The sequence below is a fragment of the Protopterus annectens genome, chromosome 16.part0, assembly GCF_019279795.1.
Source record: "Protopterus annectens isolate FY-2018-M chromosome 16.part0, PAN1.0, whole genome shotgun sequence".
Lineage (NCBI taxonomy): Eukaryota > Metazoa > Chordata > Ceratodontiformes > Protopteridae > Protopterus > Protopterus annectens.
Genome location: NC_056750.1, coordinates 570,903,755 through 570,923,257, shown reverse-complemented (window position 1 = coordinate 570,923,257; position 19,503 = coordinate 570,903,755). Strand labels below are relative to the sequence as shown.

The 19,503-nt window shown below is 36.2% G+C and overlaps 1 protein-coding gene across 3 annotated transcripts in view; it reads right to left on the bottom strand.

Moving 5' to 3' along the window:
- Nucleotides 1-19,503, bottom strand: part of RXRA (retinoid X receptor alpha) — a 1,663,729-nt gene that overhangs the window by 824,504 nt on the left and 819,722 nt on the right. The window lies entirely within an intron of this gene.

The window sequence follows — 19,503 nt, the reverse complement described above, 5'->3', positions numbered from 1 at the left end:
CGATGGAGGCAAATGAGATCTGAGGAATTGGGGATGAAATGGGGTATTATGTATAGAGGAAGGAGCCTGAGTTTTGGATCCAAAGTCTAGTAGATACGGTTGAGTCAGACCTAAAGGTTGTAACCTAGACCCATCTGTGAGGAAGAATGAAAAGGACATCAGAAGCAAAGATCCTTCGACATATGAAGCACAGACATCTGCTATTAATATCTCAGTACATGTTTTCATAACTATACCATTGCCTATGATATAAGGAAAAGATATGCAACTGGTTAAAATAAAACTAGTTTAGTAAAGAGATATCAGAAAATGGTATGAAAGACATTGGCAGTTAGTTAAAAGCTGTTGAAATGAAATAAACAGAGATTCCAACACACAGCTCTGTTTACTTCTGTGCAGAAGCATAGCCTAGATTGTGGCTGAAAAGGGTCCTTTATTCATATCCACTTAGTTCATAGGTAGATACTAGGCTTGCAGTCCAAAAGAGCATTGAGGAGCCTAGCCCAAACTCCAGGTTGCCCCCAATTATTGTCCGATACAGTGACTTGCTCAAGATCAGACAGCAGGCAAATAAAAGGGGAGCAAACCCAAACCCTGCCAGACTAAAGGCAAGTAAGTGTGCTACCTGATGAAACACTGACAAAGACATATGAAGGACTCAGACTTGCAAGCTTATTAAATAAACTGGTCACTTTAGCCCTGCAACTGTAACTAGAATATCTTCCTTTCTGTCTAAACATGCACTTCGGCATGTCAGAAAGCAGTTCACAGCTGTAGGCTGAATGCGGAGTGTGAACAGCGGTCTTAATGGCAAAAGAGCTGCAGCTTTCAGCTCAGACTTGAAATATGAAACAGTACTGTGTTCACAGGGAGGGTTTTACACAACGGTCTACTAAGGTCTAACACATGGAAGTATGGAATGTTTCACATCACTCCTTGTTGCCTCAAAGTGTCAAAATGTCTGTAAACAAGGGCTAAGTACATACAAACATATCTTTAACATGTACATGTGAACTGGGTTATGGCAAAAAGGAAACTGTTCAATGTTATGTATGAGCACTTTCACAGTACACCATGCAATTCCATCTGTACACACACACAGGGATAGAGAGACAATGAGGAAGAATGCACACACACAAGACTGGCTGTTTGCTCTATGCAAATTATGCACTGACAGACAGGAGGTGATGGGTGGGGTAAATCAAACATACCAATTAATCCTTTCAGTCAACTCACTTTTGTTACTACACTTTGACTATGAGGGCCCCATATGGTGAAGCTGCCAACTCTGAGAAAAAATAATTCTGTTCCAAATTGTTTACAATAGATTGCCTGTAGTACTGTATCACAATACTTTCCAACAAAGTACAATTCACTAATGTGTTTGAATTAACTTTTTTAAAATTTGGACACCTGGTACAGTGAATGTTAAGGTTATATAACGAACACGCACATTCTGCTGTATTGCAGTTATGATTGAGCAACAAAGCACAATATTTTGTTGTTAATGGTGTAAAAGACCTAAACTACTGTGCTACACAACCACGCAAACAATACACACTTGTCAGGAAATGACAGTACAGTAATAGAAAAGCTTGAATGTTGCAGAAAAAGATGACTAGTCAGACATGCAATCAAACGAGTAAATATCTTGCAAATGTACACTAGCAATTCTAGGCATACGACTGCCTGACTAATCACCAAAACACAGGTCAGCAAAAGATAGTTTGATGAAAACCACAGTTGGTGAACTGTACCCCAGCACGTACTACTTCACTCTGATAAAGAAATTTGAAAACATAAATAAGTAAACTCCTCCAGCACTGCAGATGTCCTGGTCCTGTCACCAAATGTAAAATCTTACAGTATATGAACAGTCTGATTGCGGGATACTGCACAGCCTTTTTACACACACAGGTTTTTTAGTAGTACAAAATGTCACCAAGGCAAAGGGCAAGTCAATGTCACTGAGGAGAACCTCCCTACATAGTACCCCTCCTGCAAAACTTCCTTCACTTACATTGATATCCTTTAAGCACTGGTGATATTCCTATGGGTATAGGAAGGGTGCACAGATACTTACAGCTGACATGTCCAAATACCCACAGTTTTTACATTCTGCAACAAGTCCAGTACAGTCAGTTGAAGTAAGACGTGCCAATTATGACTTTACTAACTTGTTTTCAGCACTTGTCAGGTGGTCAGATGTCTTGAATCCATTTGCTTACTACTCTTCTACCTGACTTACACAACCAAGAAGTTAACTACATGGTAAGTTTAATAGTTAACATTTAACTGAACATTTAGTATACCTACAATTAGTTTCATACTGCAAGGATTACTATTAAGGTAATAATAGTACTGCATCATTCACTAGTAATTATTAATACTACAATGATGGGTTGATTTTTATGCATCAGTTTCAACATTTTTTTTTTTGCAGTTAATGAAAAACGTCCATCTTTCACACAGGCTCAGCCTCTCTTCGGGTGCTATAGACAAAAGGTCTACAGCAACACGGGACTTTACCATTTTTTACCATTTAGTGGTCTCTGTTAAGTCAAAGAGGAAAATAAAACTCAAAAACTGATTTCTCTACCTCAGGATCTTCTAGTTCTGTACACTCAAGTATGGGCTGCAGCGAGTAGAAATGGTCATCTGTCTTCAGTACAGAAGCCAGTCAATCGCTTCCCAAAGAGCATGAATTGCATCATGCGTCCTTCGTTGCATATGGATCTCATCATCCACCCTTCATTGGCTACAATCTCATCAGCCTTCATTCTTTGGGTGATACTTTGGCTTTGTCCTGGCTTCATAGCCATGTACTCCTACTGTTTTCTCTGTAAAGTGCTTCGAGCCTCAGTTCCGAACACAATGCCTTATCTAAACATGTTGCTATAGCTGGGGAAACGCACAAATTCAGCTTTAGGGTTTTAGAGGTTATTTACCCGCAGATTAGAGAAGGCAATATTAGGAATTATACTGAAAGCAGAGAGGCACACTGGATTATACTCCTTAGAGCCGATAGGGGCTCAGGTTTAAATGAAAGAGCATCTATTAAGCCAATGCTCAGAAATAGGAGGGTACAGAAATGAGACTCCTATTTATTTTATTTTGTTTCAACCTCTCTGTTAGAGTTCCATTAGTAGTGCCTGTTGCACTAATAATCAACTTTGAATTTTTTGAATGTTTCTAGTGCTTTCGCTTTTGTATTTATTGTATTTTGATAGCCAGTGTGCTTTTTAAATGCATTTTAGTGGATTTTTCTGCACTGTCACTTTAATTTAATTGATGCTTATTCGTGATTTGATGAATTTGAAAGATGAAGTTTATTTAAACAGTGTTGGATGTTACATGTGGTTATATGGTCTGAAGAAGCTCTTTAGCGAAAGCGTTTACCTACCTGATTTATATATTGCCAATAAATATCTGGACTGACAGCTGATTTTATGTAGAGCCTGGTTGCCTCGTTACTAATACTTGCATTGGATTATTATTTATTACTTTGGTGTGTAGCGAGGCGTTTATCCTATGGAGGACTTTTTTACTTCTTCATTATTAGGGTTAAGTTCAGGGTTAGGGTTAAGGTAAAATTTAAGTTTAGTGCTTGCTCTAGGTTTGTGTTAAAGAAAAGCAAAACTAGCTTAACTTAGTGCTATACTATTTCCTAGTGTTTTTGGTTGGGCAGCCAAGAGGTTGCAAATAATTACTTTCTACTCCATTACTGCTGCATCACATCTCAAGATAAATTACTTCCACTTTGTAAACATAAGCATTTGATTTGGACAATTAGCTATGAAATATCTATCCACATACTTCAGAATTTGAATGCAATTCTCAAATTTGATTCTTCTGTGTTACTTCTCAATTTCTCTGAATATAGCTAAATGTGAAATTGTTGTACATAAATAACAGTTTTGTGAAAATATTTTACCTATTATTGTGAAATGCTATCTTTATTTAGTTTGGGATATGTACAATTTCAACTTTTGTGAAGATAGTTCTCCACTACTGTAAACTGCATCAACCTGTACATTCAGCATTAAGTGTAATCCTGATTGCTGCCAATGCATTTGATTAATCTCTTCAGCGCTTTTACTCCGTGTTTAGGCACTCGAGTCATGTCTGAAAATGGTCCTCAGACCAGGCCATATACTGAGTAAACAAGGGATGAATAAAAAATAATTACATTTAGGATTAGGGTATTGTATAATAGGCTCAGGTTTAAGGTTACATAACATGCAGGCTTCTGTGTACAGTATTTGTAATACGGCGGGCTGTCCTATCGACAAGCATTACTGAGAATATTTGTGCATAGGTTACATAACATGCAGGCTTCTGTGTACAGTATTTGTAATACGGCGGGCTGTCCTATCTACAAGCATTACTGAGAATATTTGTGCATACTATTATTTAGGGTTTCTGAATTTTCCATTAAATGTTTGCTTTCTGAAAACAAGTTTTTGATTTTTTTTTTTTTTTTTTACTTTAAGGAGACAACTGCATTGCCTCTGGTAACTTAGGTTTGGAACATACGTTACAGACCCATTTTACTGGTGCTGCATCATATCTGGGTACAGAAATCAACTCAGGTACTCTACAACACAAATTATTATGGTGGAAGAGTACATTACATACATGTTTTTTTTTAAATTGTGAATAATGTTCACTATTTCTACTGGTATACAAAACTGGCATTTATGATTTGGGGGCACTGCAGAGCTTTTTTAAAAATTGGAATATTTATGTTTTAATTTAATTTACTTATAAAAATGCACTCTAATTTCCTTCTGGTAAGTACCTTTTTATTTTTATTATGCATCTTACTACCAACTCTCGTAAAGGGGTCCTTGAGTTTCATCAACTTTACTTTTTTATAGACATTTACTGATCCCTGCAAACTGTTTGTGACCTTTTAGACAGTACCCTGGTTTAACAGCTTATATGAAAGATAGCACACCTCAGGACTGCACGCCAACCCCCAATATTTACTATTAGCTGGAACAATATTCACCCAAGTCTCTGTAGTTCACATTACTTTTAATTTTCTAATTCAAGATGCTTTCAGCCATTTTAAGCAATAGAGAAATGAGAGCTATGTAAAATACTAGCAGTCAGGGTCTGTTCCACCTTTAAAGATTCTATATCTTCTTTTTCAGGATTTTGCCTCCAATATTCACTATATTCTTCCATGTATATGTTTGGCCTTGGATAGTTTAAACATGAGTGACTTTACCTTGAAGAGTAGAACTGATCAAAATGTCGCCCTGTTTTGAAGCACTATAAATGCATAAGCTGATGTAATCTGAAACATGCAATTAAGTCTACAAAGTGCAGCTAAAGAAGTGGAAACCAAGAACTGAAGGAGTCTATGGAAGTGCAGCTGGCCTCCCTCTCCAACTCTTCCACTAATAAAATCGATACGTAACAGTAGATGACATGCTGAGAAGTTGCGGCCATTTACACCTTGCAGACTGCCAACGTTAAGGTGTGCATGCAAATGCAGTGGCATGCATCTTCCTCCTCCAATAGTAGTAAACCACACCTTAATGAAATAAAGCACGGTAGACTTCTCATTTACAATTTGCTACATAGTTCGATTCTCGGCTGCAGTGCCTTCTGTGTCGAAACTGCATGTCCTCCCCGCGGTCCAGTGACGTTTAAAGACATGCAGGTAGATGCGTGTCTGAATGGGTGTGCCTTCTTTAAAGGTTGGGCTGGCAAGTAGGCACCGTAAAAATCAACTGCCAATCATTAGCGGACCGGAGTTCCACTGTGGTGACCCCTAACCAGGAAAAGCTGAAAGACTTTTTTTATACTGTACAGTACGTATTCAGTCTAATCATGTGCTTAATCCACACAAAAATCAATCACAACTAAAACATCTGAAGTTCCAAAAGCTCAATCACAAATTATACAATAAAGTCTCTTGCTATTCAAAAACAGGCATTCTGATTGAAAAGCCCAAACACTGTGCCCATTGTAAATCGAGCATATACCAATAGAAAGTATAGCTGCTGAGGTAACATTGAAAGGCCAGATTTTCTATTGGTATACGCTGAAGGACAGAGCAAAATACAACAGAAATCAGGTGCGTTCTGCAAAACTAAACAGAAAACGACTTGATTTTCCATATATTTCTGCACTGTCGCTTGTAATTTCTTTTTAAAACTGTAAAAAAATTAACAGCAATGGAGATTCTGATTTCTCCATTGCTTTTCCTGAAGTGCATTGATGTACTGTGAAAGCAGGGGAACCCAAGTCCCATATGCACGCTGAGTACACCTGAGAAAGCAGAAGGTGACAGAAGTACCTTATACAATGGGTTTACTATCAAAATTTCGAACCGTACTCCGTCGACTGTACTATCGAACACGGAAGTTTGAAAACGGTAATATCGATGTCAAAAAAAATCTAGGAACGGGTTTTAATATGGGTTGAGGTAGGGGAGATGTTTGTAGTTCGGAATAATACTGAACACCTACCTCGACCCATGTTAAAACCCGTTCCTAGATTGTTTTTTTGACATCGATATTACAGTTTCCGAACTTCTGTGTTCGATGATAGTACAGTCGACGAAGTACGGTTCGAAATTTTGATAGTAAACCATACAAAGACATTAAAAAAAGGAAAGCAATTTAAATAATGTAATCGTACAATAGGAATAATCCAGTCCTGTTTGAAGGTTATCAGGATTTACACACAGCTGGCTTTGTTTAGTCACTCTCATGATCAAACCACAACAACTGTGGGTAAATCCTGATATACCTACACACACTCATGGGTTATTATATATAAAAATAATCGTAGACATCACAGACACTAGAAGAAGAGGGAAAGTGGAAAACAAGTGTAAAAGCACAGCAGGGTGCATCACCTGTGACATAACCAGTTCTAACATTCTGAAATGTCAACTACAGGACCTCATCAATCTTATGGTGACATTAGAAGACTGGATCATACAGTGAGTAATAAAATGCAAGTTTCCCATACAGTATGCAAATAGCAAAAAAAAACAATAAATCACAGATACAATAGTACTGGTGGTCAGACATCCTAACTATTTCAGTGGGAATACTCTTGCATAATGCAATGTAGCATAAAGGACTTGTGCTAATTTACACTCTTAAGAAGATACTAGGCTATTGGCCCTGAGGTCCTTACAAGCCTAGCCAAGAATTTAGCCCATGTTCCAACAAGTCAGCACCCTATGCCACTGTCCAGAAGGGACATAGGTGGAATCCCAGGGTTGTATAATCGTTTAAGAAACCCACCAGAGGAAGCTCCACGTCACATTGGTCGGTGAACAGTCAGCGTAGTGCAACATCTTACACTATTAAATAACCTACAGACAGGGAATTTGTACAGGGCCCCGTAACATAACCCGTAAGAGAATACTGAAAGGGAAGAGGAGGAAAAAATTCTGCAATATAAATTAGTAACTATGAAGATGGGCAGACTAGTGTGGTGTTCGTAATCACGGAATACAAAAAGGACTATGAAATCTAAATGACACATCTGCTGCTCCGTTAGAAAATGGTGCAGCATCACACCGTACCTCAGGCTAAGCAATATAGTCCAGATCAGTTTGCAAATGAATGAACAAGTGTTAACAAAGATTTGGCAAGAAACAGAGCATGGCAGCAGCATTTCTAGTGCTACAATAAAGCACCGTCTGAAAATGAACATTAAAAGGAAAACAAACTACACAGTCAAGTTGGCACAATAATGTACGATCTGAAAACAGAAAGCAAGAGAACCAGGGCAGTTATTCACAGACAGAATCCGTGAAAATACTAATGGAATGAATACAATGAACAGCAGTTTTCATTCATGCTGACACAATACTAGGACAAAAACTGTAAGCAAGACACTCCCACAACTGCTGAGGAATGTGAGCAGAGACTACAAAAATCAAACTGCTACCAAACTACAAAGAGCACTTAAAGATGTGCAGTGATACTTTATGTCGAGTATTTCATCACAGTGATCTGAAAACAGAAGCACATACAGTTTAAACAGCATGACACTAAAGCACACTTGTAAACACAGAACAGGCAATCACAACCACTCCAAAATTATTAGGATCGTGTAAACCAGAGTCTGAGATCTGAAGATTTTTGCATTATTAAAAATTAGGAATTACCCAACATTAGGAAGCAATGGTAAGAAATCATTAAAATATGACAAATTAATACGCAAAAAAAAAATCAATACATCTGCCCAACAAAAAAAATGACTATGCTGATACAACAAAAAGTAGACAAAACTCAGTAACCAGGAAGATGTTGGATTAGTTTCTTTTACCACCTACTGTCAACAAAAATAAATATTTTTTTGTTTTTAATTTCATGGCATAACAGTAGCATACAATGATGGGTGTGGATAATGCTTCATACTTCACTCAATCATCTTTTCATCCCTCTTGATCTGTGACCTTAGGGGATGAACACTGTTGTCACATTTACATAAAGCACCACCTAGAACCTACCCATGGCCCTGGAAAGAGTCCTGCCAGAAGTGCAATGTTTTAAACACTGATCCTTGAGTAAGAACATGCCCTTTGTTCAGTTTATAACAATAAAACATGCACAATTAAGACATGGACACGACTACATAATATGCGCAGCATGTAGGTGCGGGTGGGAAGCATCAACAGTGTAAGATGGCAGCTTAATTCTACAGATACAGCCATGTGTTCTACTAAAACCCAAACCTTCTAAAAAGAAAAATTGTGTGGCTGTACACGCAGCTGTGTAACATTATTTACTTTGTGTGTGTGCAGTTAATAAGTATCACGTTATACAGATTGCTCCCAAGAACCCTTTTTAGTTAAGATACTGGCTAAAGATACCAAGGATATTGTGTCATTCAGTATGTCATCAGTCGGCAAATACACATAAGCAATATAATGCATATTTAATGGTTGGGTATGTGATACAGTACACATCTATGTTACACTATAGTGTGTTTACCAGGGTAGTACAGTGATCACTATAGACCATTTGCAGGCACAGCATGGGCGTGAACACTTAACTCACATCTGCCGAGAGAGAGGCTGTATAAACAATCTTAAGTTCTAATGTTTAATGCACCCTTTCCATGAGTTCAGGTAATATATTACATCATATATAAATATTACGTCCTGCACTACATAGTTTGAAAAATGGATGACTGTATTGATGTGACTGTTCTCTGTGTTTTGCTACATCTTAAATGGTTGTCAATGTTACTTTTTTTTTTTTTTTGCTAAAATGTTAGGCCTGCAGACTTTGAGAGTTTTGTTAATTTTATATGCACTTCACTGTACACACATTCCGTTTTGTGACTCAATTACTGTTGTACGTTTATATATGTTCTTAACTTGCCATTTATGTGGACGTAGTGGTGGTAAGGTAAACTACTATGTGCTGCATGTAAGAAGCGACTTGCATCTCATAATAGCTGCTTCTATTTTATATTGCACAATACAAGCAACTCATTTTAGAGTCAGACTCGCATGTTTAAGCGCATCCCACTGACCTACAGCACTACGAGGGTTTTTGAAGACCAACAGATGCAGAACTGTTTATTTACAATGCTTTCCTTTTCACTTCTGAAGATCGTCTTAAGTATATGGTAGAGTTTCAAACTAATTTCCAGCTTCTGTGGTATAGGCTTTTTGGAAATCACACAGATTTAACTTGGGAGATGTATAACATTGTGATACACTGTAAGCAAAGCGGTTATTACTGTACTCTACTGAACCTTGTACTGTTATACATAAAGTAATTTTGTTTATTTGCTGAAATGGAACCTAAAAAGACATGTTTAGTTTGGAAATGCCTAATGTCAGTTCAAGGTCAACGGTGAAGAATCCTCAGTCCAGCTTGATCTATCAAGTTAACAAGCAAACAGATGAAAACTAAATGATGATTCTTTTCAAAGTATATTAATTAGAATTTTTAAACCAGAGTTACTACTACATGGGCTAGCTGATTTACTTCACTGTTAGTTTTTTGGATGTTTTTGTTTGTTTATTGACAGAATCTGTATAGATTTCTGTGCTGAATAACGTTACAGTTAAACAACGCTGCCAGCTTTCAGCACTAAAACTATTTCAAATTAAATATAGCTGCTGCAGTTTATAGTTTAGGCTATCAAAGAATTTAGTATTAAATCTCAAAAGTACATATAATGAACATAGTGCTTAAAAAGCCGTCTGATTTGCTTGTCACAATGCAGAGAGAAATGAAGGTTTTACGATATCTAGTCAATAAAACATTATACATGCACGCAAACACATACTTGATGAAGCATATGTATGTATACCCGCACACAAAGACAAGGAGAGAGGAGACCAATACCAAAATAAAGGTGGTGTTATGTTCTGCCTTACTTTTGTGGGGAGAGTGAAGTTCTAACAGTTTTTAAATCGTTTTGCCTTTTGCCACTGTTTTTTGATGGTCAGCACTGTCCTCTGTTGTTGGTCCCAAATATGAGACCAATCTTAGCAGAACTTAAGGGTGCTTAACAAACCTTTGCTATGCAAACTCGATTGCTTAAAAGAGAAGGTCTTGTGCAGACGTGCTTTATAAAAGATTATCTTTTTCCCAATTTTGGAGGGTAACCATTTTGTTCCAAGCAATACGAAGGATCTCTGGAACATTTTGTTATATTGACTGCAGTTATGTTACTAATGCACAATGTCTATAAAAAACTTCACTTTAAAAAAAAACGCTAAAAGACTTGACTCATTAAAATAAATAGAAATGCAAAAGAATTAGAGTAAGCAAAACAAAGCACCTCCATTAATCACCTTTATGCCATCCATATTTATTGGATGGGGTATTTTAGTAACTCCTTCACTTTCAAAATGTAAAAACAAATAAAATATGCAGCTGCTCCTGACAGAACAACAAACAGAATTGCAAATATACAGTTGTAGATATATCCAGAATATGAGAGGGTCTTTTGTGCGATGAATGAAATGTATTCTTTAGAAAAGGGCTTTTGGGAAGAGTGTCAGCCCTTCACTGAAATCCCATAATCCTAAAATATGAGCCGTTTTATTCATCACACAAAATTACATTTATTAAACAAACCAGACCCACATGTATTCATCTTAACCACTCCATCTTTAAGGTAATTATGGTTTCTAACTAATTTGAAATGACTGTAGTAATCAAGTTTTCTAATAAATAGAGCTATATGTAACTTTGCATATGTTTCATAACAACTGAGTGCCTCATGAGTGACTTTCTGCTGTAGTTATGACTTTTTAATCTTGTTACAGTTGTGCAGTTAATTTCTGACACATTTTAGTGTGGGTTATACTAGGTTGTTTTTAGCTTTACATCTTAGCTATATTTTTAATTTAACACTTTTTTTTTAGTTTTAATCTGGCCCATGTTGTCAGTGATGTGGTTTTCTGTCAACAAAGTTCCAATACAGGTTTTATTTGATTTAATTTTTTTTAATTTGGATCTTCTTAAAAAATTCTCTTACTTTGAAACGGACTGAAGTGAACAGTGTTTTGTGTATCTGTATGCGCACAGACCCTGTGCACAGTTGTACAAATGAATGAGACATGTGGACAGTGCTTTTCTACAGACTTGGGTACTTGGATTGTATAGTTACTTTAGATGAAAGGTATATTTGTGTTGTGACGTGTGTTTACATATATACCTTTACTGAATTATTACTTGTGACACAGGCAAATTTACATTTATACAAAAGTAATCATATACTGTATTAACAAATTAAAACAAAAAATGGACTGAAGAATGCAAGCCAACAAATTTAACCACAAAGCTTTTGGGTGAAACCCTTCATCAGTGCGAAATACAAACATATAAAATCAACTCCTTAAATAGCATAACAAATAATCACATGACACAACCCACCAATGAACAATCATTACACACATTTAATAGATTATATTCTGACAAACTTTTAACCTAAAACTTCATTTTCAGCATGTAAGAATTTTTTCATATATAGATTCATTCTTCATAAGAACTTAAACATATACAAATATATATATATACACATTATATATATATATATATATATATATATATATATTTATATATATATATATATATATATATATATATATATTTTACATTTTTCTATTTTAATGATTTTTGCTTAAACCTTAAAACATGTTTTTAGCTCTTGGTAGCATTAATACCAGGTTCATTGTCTGCTTGTAAGCAGACCATCCATTCTTATATTCGTTCAATTCTAAAAAAATTCCGTACCACCACCCTGTACATTCTTCTGCATCACTTTTATGGCTGTAAACCCCAAAACATGATCTGGCCCACACTCCATCACATGTTTCGCTAGGGCATTAGTACTAACATCTACGCACATCAGGACAATGACCTATTCTATCTTTTAACCTTCTATTGCTCTTACCTACATAAATTTATCGCATTTCCTACATGTGGCAAGATAAGCAATATTCAAAGGGATACACTTAGCAAACTTCTAAAAAGTAAAACATTGTTTAGTTACTGGATGGATGAAGTAAGTTTTAGTTAATATATATTTGCAGGAAGAACAATTATGGCAAGGAAACGTACCATTTTTATTCAAGACATTTCTGTTCTTACTCGTGTTCAAATCCTTAAAGCATAAACGTTGCCCAAGATTTGAACAATTCTTATAAGCAAATGCTAGCTTAGTACGAACACCACCCCTTATTTCTGGCAATGCATCTAGTATAGCCCAGTTGTTTTAACATCATAGGTCCTCCTATTAAAAGTAGTGGTATATTGTAATGAAGTGTTTCTTTTATGACCAACAAGGACTTTGTCATAGCCCATAAAAAATGGTTTAGCCAAATTACATCTCTCATTCATAACCTCAGTCAACATACTAAACATCAATATTTTTACACTGAAACCAAACACATTGACAAGCAAACATGCATGCACTGAGAAACAGCATTGGCACATGCAAAAATAAAAATCAAACAAATTAAACAATTTTTTGCAGCAGGACAACCCCCCCCCCTGCTAATTATATATACAAACTCTTGAGATCAATTGACTAAACACATTAAACCATTAACTTCGCAAAATAAAAACTATGAAAAATAACACGAGAGAGTTAGACAACCAGACCACAACGTAACAAGCTAAAATTAGAGTTTATTAAGTGCTTTCGTCACGGTATACTGGATTTCATCAGAATGAACACAAAAGCAAGAAACATCCAATAAATACATCATACCATCACCAGATTGGTCAGCCAATTAAAATGTTAATTAATAAAACCTAAACTAAATTTCACCGTAAAACCTTTTACAATATATACAATGTAATAAACATTTTCTAAAAAAAAAATCACTGTCATAAAAAATAAGCAGCCTTGAGTTTCAATAATGCACTTAATGTATGTTCTTTAAGGCCAGGTGATCCCATTGCGTTTGCCCTGATCTGCCATATACTTTCTTTACGCTCCAAGACATCATCCATAGGATAGGTCTAGAACTAGTTCCATACATTGTCTAATCATAAGTATTGTGGTATGGTCCATTTGGGTGTCAAAACAAATAATCATAGAACCATTCAATACCTTGCCTGTGGGGAATAACACAGAATAAGCCACACACATCTATAGTGAACATCAATAACTTTTTATCATAATAGTCATTTGAAAGTTTTGATAAATCCCAGAAATCATTAAATATTTAGGCACAATGGTCCAGAACATGTTTTGATTTTGTGGTCAATATATTTTGCAAGGGAAAACATCTTAGAAACCTTTGCATCCACAACTGGGCAAAGAAGGGGGTTTAAAATACTCTTGTGGATTTTAGGGATCGCAAATATGGTGGGGTACATGTAGGAACTCATGCTCATCCAAAGTAATCTGACCACTGAATAATATCTCATCTAAGGTCAAATTTATGTTACGATAGGCTATACTTAATTTGTTTCTAGAAACGTCTTCATAGGCGTCATTACAGTATTCCAAACATCCTGTAGATGTAGTCATTGGAGTCCATGACAACTAATGCCCCACCCTTGTCTGGAATCATCACCCTAATGTCTTTGTTGGAAATAATGTTTTGTAATACTGCAGATTCAGGACGTGTTAAATTTATCAGACTTTCATTCCTGTTCCTTCCCCTCGGTAAGGCAGGCCCTAATATCAAACTCACACAGTTTGTCAAATAACTGAACACTAGAAAGAAATGGAGGAGGTTAAAGGTACTAGGTCTTTTTAGATGTAAACCAGTCAACATAGATTGAGAACTATTGCCACTTTTAAAATAAATGCCTAAATGTAATTTTCTGGCAAACACATTCAACCATCAGACATACATGCATATACTCACATGTGTGTTTGAGTGTGTGCGTGTCTGTCTCTCTCTCTCTCTCTCTATATATATATATATACACATACATACATATATATATATATATATATATATATAGACATACATATACACACATACGTTTGTATAGATAAATATATATATATAGTTAAATACACACATATATACATACATATATATATATATGTGTGTGTGTGTGTATATATATATATATATATATATATATATATATATATATATATATATATATATATATACACACACACACACACACACACACACACACACACACACACACACACACACACACACAGGGTTCCTATTTAAGCGAACACTTAAAGTTGCGAACGCTGTTTTGAATGTGTATGCAAAATGGCAAAAATGCCAAAAGCACAGAACTTTTTTCCTACGGGGGGAGGTGGGGGGGGTCGCTGGGCTATTTTTGCAACTTTGCCATTTCCTCCACTGTGGTGCGATCTCGGAGTTGGTATATTTAAGTAAGGGGGTGTGGAAGGGACAGCCCCCCACATCAGGGGGGGCAGGTGCTGTAGTCCCCCACTTTATTTTGTGGGGTTTTTTTTCTTAATGGATCTATTTTTTTCCCGGGAGGCGGGGGGATCACTGATCTGTGTGTTCAACATTTTGCATTTTCGTAGCGTTTGAGTCGATTATATAGCATTCGCAATTTCAAGCGTTCGCCAATATAATATAGACCCTATGAATATACATATATATATATGTATATATATATATATATATATATATATATATATATATATATATATGGGCCTACTTCATATGACCTAAATTTCATATGATCGAAATTCATTTGACTGAGACCAAACCACCTAAATTTCACTTCACCTAAAACTCATTTCACTGACTGAGTACTGGCAGTGTGTAGAGCAATGTAAGGCAAGTACAAGGTGTATGTCCTTTTCCCCACTGCAGTACGACCCTAGGGATAGAATGTATAGAGTCGGGGGTGTGTGGGGCATAACCCTCCACAAAGTTCAGTTTTACTGAATATAAAATCAAACCACAAAATATATAATCAAACTATGTAGGGGGGCTATGCTGCCCACACCCCCCCCCCCGTAACTATATATTCTAACTCCAGGGTTGCACTACAGTGAGGAAAAGGACATACACCTTTTACTTGCCTTACATGGCTCTGCAGACTACCAGTACTCATGGTCAGTGAAATGAGTTTTAGGTCAAATGAAATTTAGGCCAAATGAAGTAGACACATATATACACACACACACACACACACATCAGTATTACACGTATACATTACATACACTCATCTTCAGAACTTAAAATGGATTGGACAGCTCAGTTTAAATACAAAAAACACTCGGGCTTGGGGGCACACTGGCATTTAAGTTGAGCTGCCAAATTAATTATTTTTTCTCCAGTAAGCTATTAAAAAGTACGGCACATTAAATGCCAGTGACTCATTCAGCTTGAATGAGACTATTAATATCAAGTGTTTGTAAAAACTAGATGAATCTATATTATTAGTTAATAAACTCTTTTTTTATATTCTATGTGAGTGTGTATTTAAAGTGAGCTGTCTTTGTGAATAAAAGGTGAAAGTGCTTTTTCCCTTGGTAATGCATTAAGTCTCCCGGGTGACATTACAGTGCATACTTTAATTTTGTGGTCGATGCATTTAACGGACAGGAAACCAATAAAACCGGAAACATCATTCTTAGAATACGTTTGACTAATTCACAGTCTGTATTTGGACGGAGCTGATTTTCCCACAGTTCTTTGTTCATATATAAATTCTCTGCTTCTTGAAAAGGAACTAAAAATCCTCTTCACTAAACAGGAACTCACACTGTGTAGAAATATGCTCTATCAGCTTTCACGCTGAGGACAAGGATGTTGAAACTTACAATAAAAAATAACTTTCCACGTCGCCCATTCCAACACACAGCTACATCACTCATAACACAGCCACTAAAGTTTTAAGCTTTGTTTCCAGCCCCATAAGCTACCACATTGCACAGTAAGCTACAATCAGCATCTCCCTTTTCCCTGTATCATTTTTAAAAATGGAAAAGCCACAAATTTCACACATTCCTTGACTGACCAAATATTAAATAAGACTTACAGTAAGTAAAGTGATACTATAAGAATCAAAAGATTTCATACTTCATGTTTAATCAACTGCTTTAGACCTGCAGATACGTGTGTGTGTGTGTGTGTATATATATATATATATATATATATATATATATATATATATATATATATACACACATACATATATATATATATATATATATTTATATATTTATATATTTATATACACACACATACATATAGGGTCTATATTGAATTAGCGAACGCTTAGAAAAGTGAATGCTAATTAAGACCCCTTTTAAGCGAAAGCTTACAATCCCAAACACCCGGAACAGCAATTTTTTTTTTTTTTACACAGGGCAAAAAATCTGCTGGGCCGGTTTCAGGAGTTTGCCATTTCCTCCACTGTGGTGCGACCTCGGAGTTGGTATATTTAAGTAGGGGGGCACAGCCCCCCACATTACAAATGTGCCAGTGATGAGCTGGCAATCCTCTAAATTACACGCAAGTAAGAATACATGTCAGTGTGTGCGTGTGTGTGTATATACAGACTCATGTCCTGCAGTGGATTAATTGCCCTGTTCTGGACAAGTTTCTATGCCTTCCTCCCTCTGAAAGATGGGACAGACTCCAGCCTTCCGATGAGCATACACTCAGTTAAACAGTTTATCACAAAATGAATGAACGAATGAAGACTACATCTAATGTAGCAGTCTGCACCAAGATTAGATGCAATGCAAAACAATTGTATAAAAGATTGACCTGTCAAATGATGCATGAATGTAACACAAAAGCTGGAACCAGACATTTAACAAAAAAAACTGTTATACATAAATGGTGGGAATAACAATCCCTTAAGAATATGATTATTTCTGTAATGTACTTAAACGTTCATGGTCTCACAGACAAATACAAAGAAGGAAGAGTAGTGAACTATATTAAAAAAATGTTAAGTGCAAATAGCTATGCTCCAGGAGACGCACTTGGAAATAACTGAACATGTGAATTTGATAAAGAAAGGTTTTCTGAATGGTTATTCAACTGAATACCTGGGGCAAAGGAAGACAGGAGTACTTGTATTAACTGCAAGAGGAGTTATAATAACAGAAGAAAACATAAAAGATAATAAAGGCAGATTTGTAGTACTAAGGTGCTACTAGCAAGGGAGAAGGATTATAGTGGCATGTATTTATATTCCATCGAAAACTGCTCTAGTGCAGCTTAAGAAAATTTTAGGAGAAATAATCAGCTTTCAGCAAGGAATATTACTTATAGGTAGGGACTGGAATTTGATTTTCAACAGTGAAGATGTGTCTGGGGGGGGCCAGAAGGGAAAATATTACAAAAGAGGGTAGATTTTTAAAAGAAATGTATGAAAATATTTGGCATGGAAGATGTGAATTCAATACTAGGAGTTCAGAGTGAATTTACATATTCCCCCAAGATAGAAAACCTGAGCTAGGCTAGACAGAAGTTACATTTCACAGGAACTTGTGCATTTAATTGAAGGTCTTGATGCACACCCAATAACTATTTCAGATCATGAGTAAATAACAACCAAAATAAAAACACAGAGTAATGAAATAAATAAGAGACACTGGTGCTCTCTCACCTATCTGAAGAGAGAGGAATATAAGGAATGGATAGTGGAAATTTTTCAGGAGATGTTAGAGAAGATGGAAATTCCTTCTGAAAGTAAAACTAGGGAGTGGGATAAAATTAATGTGGAATTTAAAAACGGTAGAAATAAAAGAACGGGAGATGCAGTTAAGAAGTAGCAATTACTTAGAGGGACTGACAAATGTTAAAGTACTGCAAAATAGGGGGAATCTCACAGAAGAAGAGGAGCAACTGCAGAATGCTAAACAGAAAATAAGGGATTACCTCGATAATATGCAGGAGTTTAAAAAGACTGCTGTTAAGCAACTGGTTTTTGATAACTAGAGCACAAAAATGCAGGCAACAGAAAGTAGAAAGGGCTGTCACCAAGCTTAAGGAGCCTGTGATAAGGAAGACAGCAAAGGATCCTGTAGAAGTATTAGAAATATTTTGAAAATTCTATGAATGTCTGTATAAAGCAGAGAAATATGAAATCAAGAAAATGTACAAATGGAAATGTTTACAGAATAATTAAATGTTAATGTTAGCGGTACAGGCTCAATTACTAAACAGGATAGGAGGAGACAAGATAAAAATGGTGATGTATAACCCACCTACAAGAAAGTCCCCAGGAACAGATAGTATTCCTGTGGAAGTTGGAAGCTAGGAGGAGAAAAGCTGATAAAGATCTGGAAGGTTTTGTTTAATAGTATCTTAAGAGAAGTACCAACATCCTGGAAGAAAGTGGTAATAGCTGTAATACCTTAAGAGGGTAAAGATCCATCAGATCCAGCTTCATACAATCCCATTTCGATACTAAACCATGACTATAAAATGTTTATGTCTATAATGGCTAAAAGAATGGAAAAAGTGATGGCAAAATTGATAGATATGGATCAATGTGGTTTTGTAGATGGGAGGCATATATTTAACAACATTAACAGAACAGTGATGCACCAGAGGGAAGCAGAATGTAAGAAAATGTCACTGTTGTTGGTAGGTCTTGATGGAGAAAGCATCTGACAGTGAAGCTGGGACTTTATGAGCAGAGCAATGGAAGCATTTGCATTCCCTACAAAACATTATAGGGCTGATTAGGAGGATATATGAGGGATTGGATGTGAAAAGTAAAGTGGGTGGGATCCTTTCTGCCAATCTCTGCTTGAGCAGAGGAACTAGGCAGGGGTATCCTCTCTTACATTTGTTGTTGCATTATATTTAGAACCATTGCAAAGAAAATAAGGGATTCAGAAATTCAAGGATATAATTGGTATGGCTGTCAAGAGAACCCGGCTGTATTTGCAGTCGACATTATTTTATACCTGGCAAAACTAGAATAGGACATTACAGTGCTGTGGAACATATTGAGACACTTTCAAACCTTTTCGGGATACAAAATTAATGAAGCTAAAACAAAAGCAATAGCGGTAAACTGTGTACCCACATACAACTTGGATCAGCAATATCCGTAC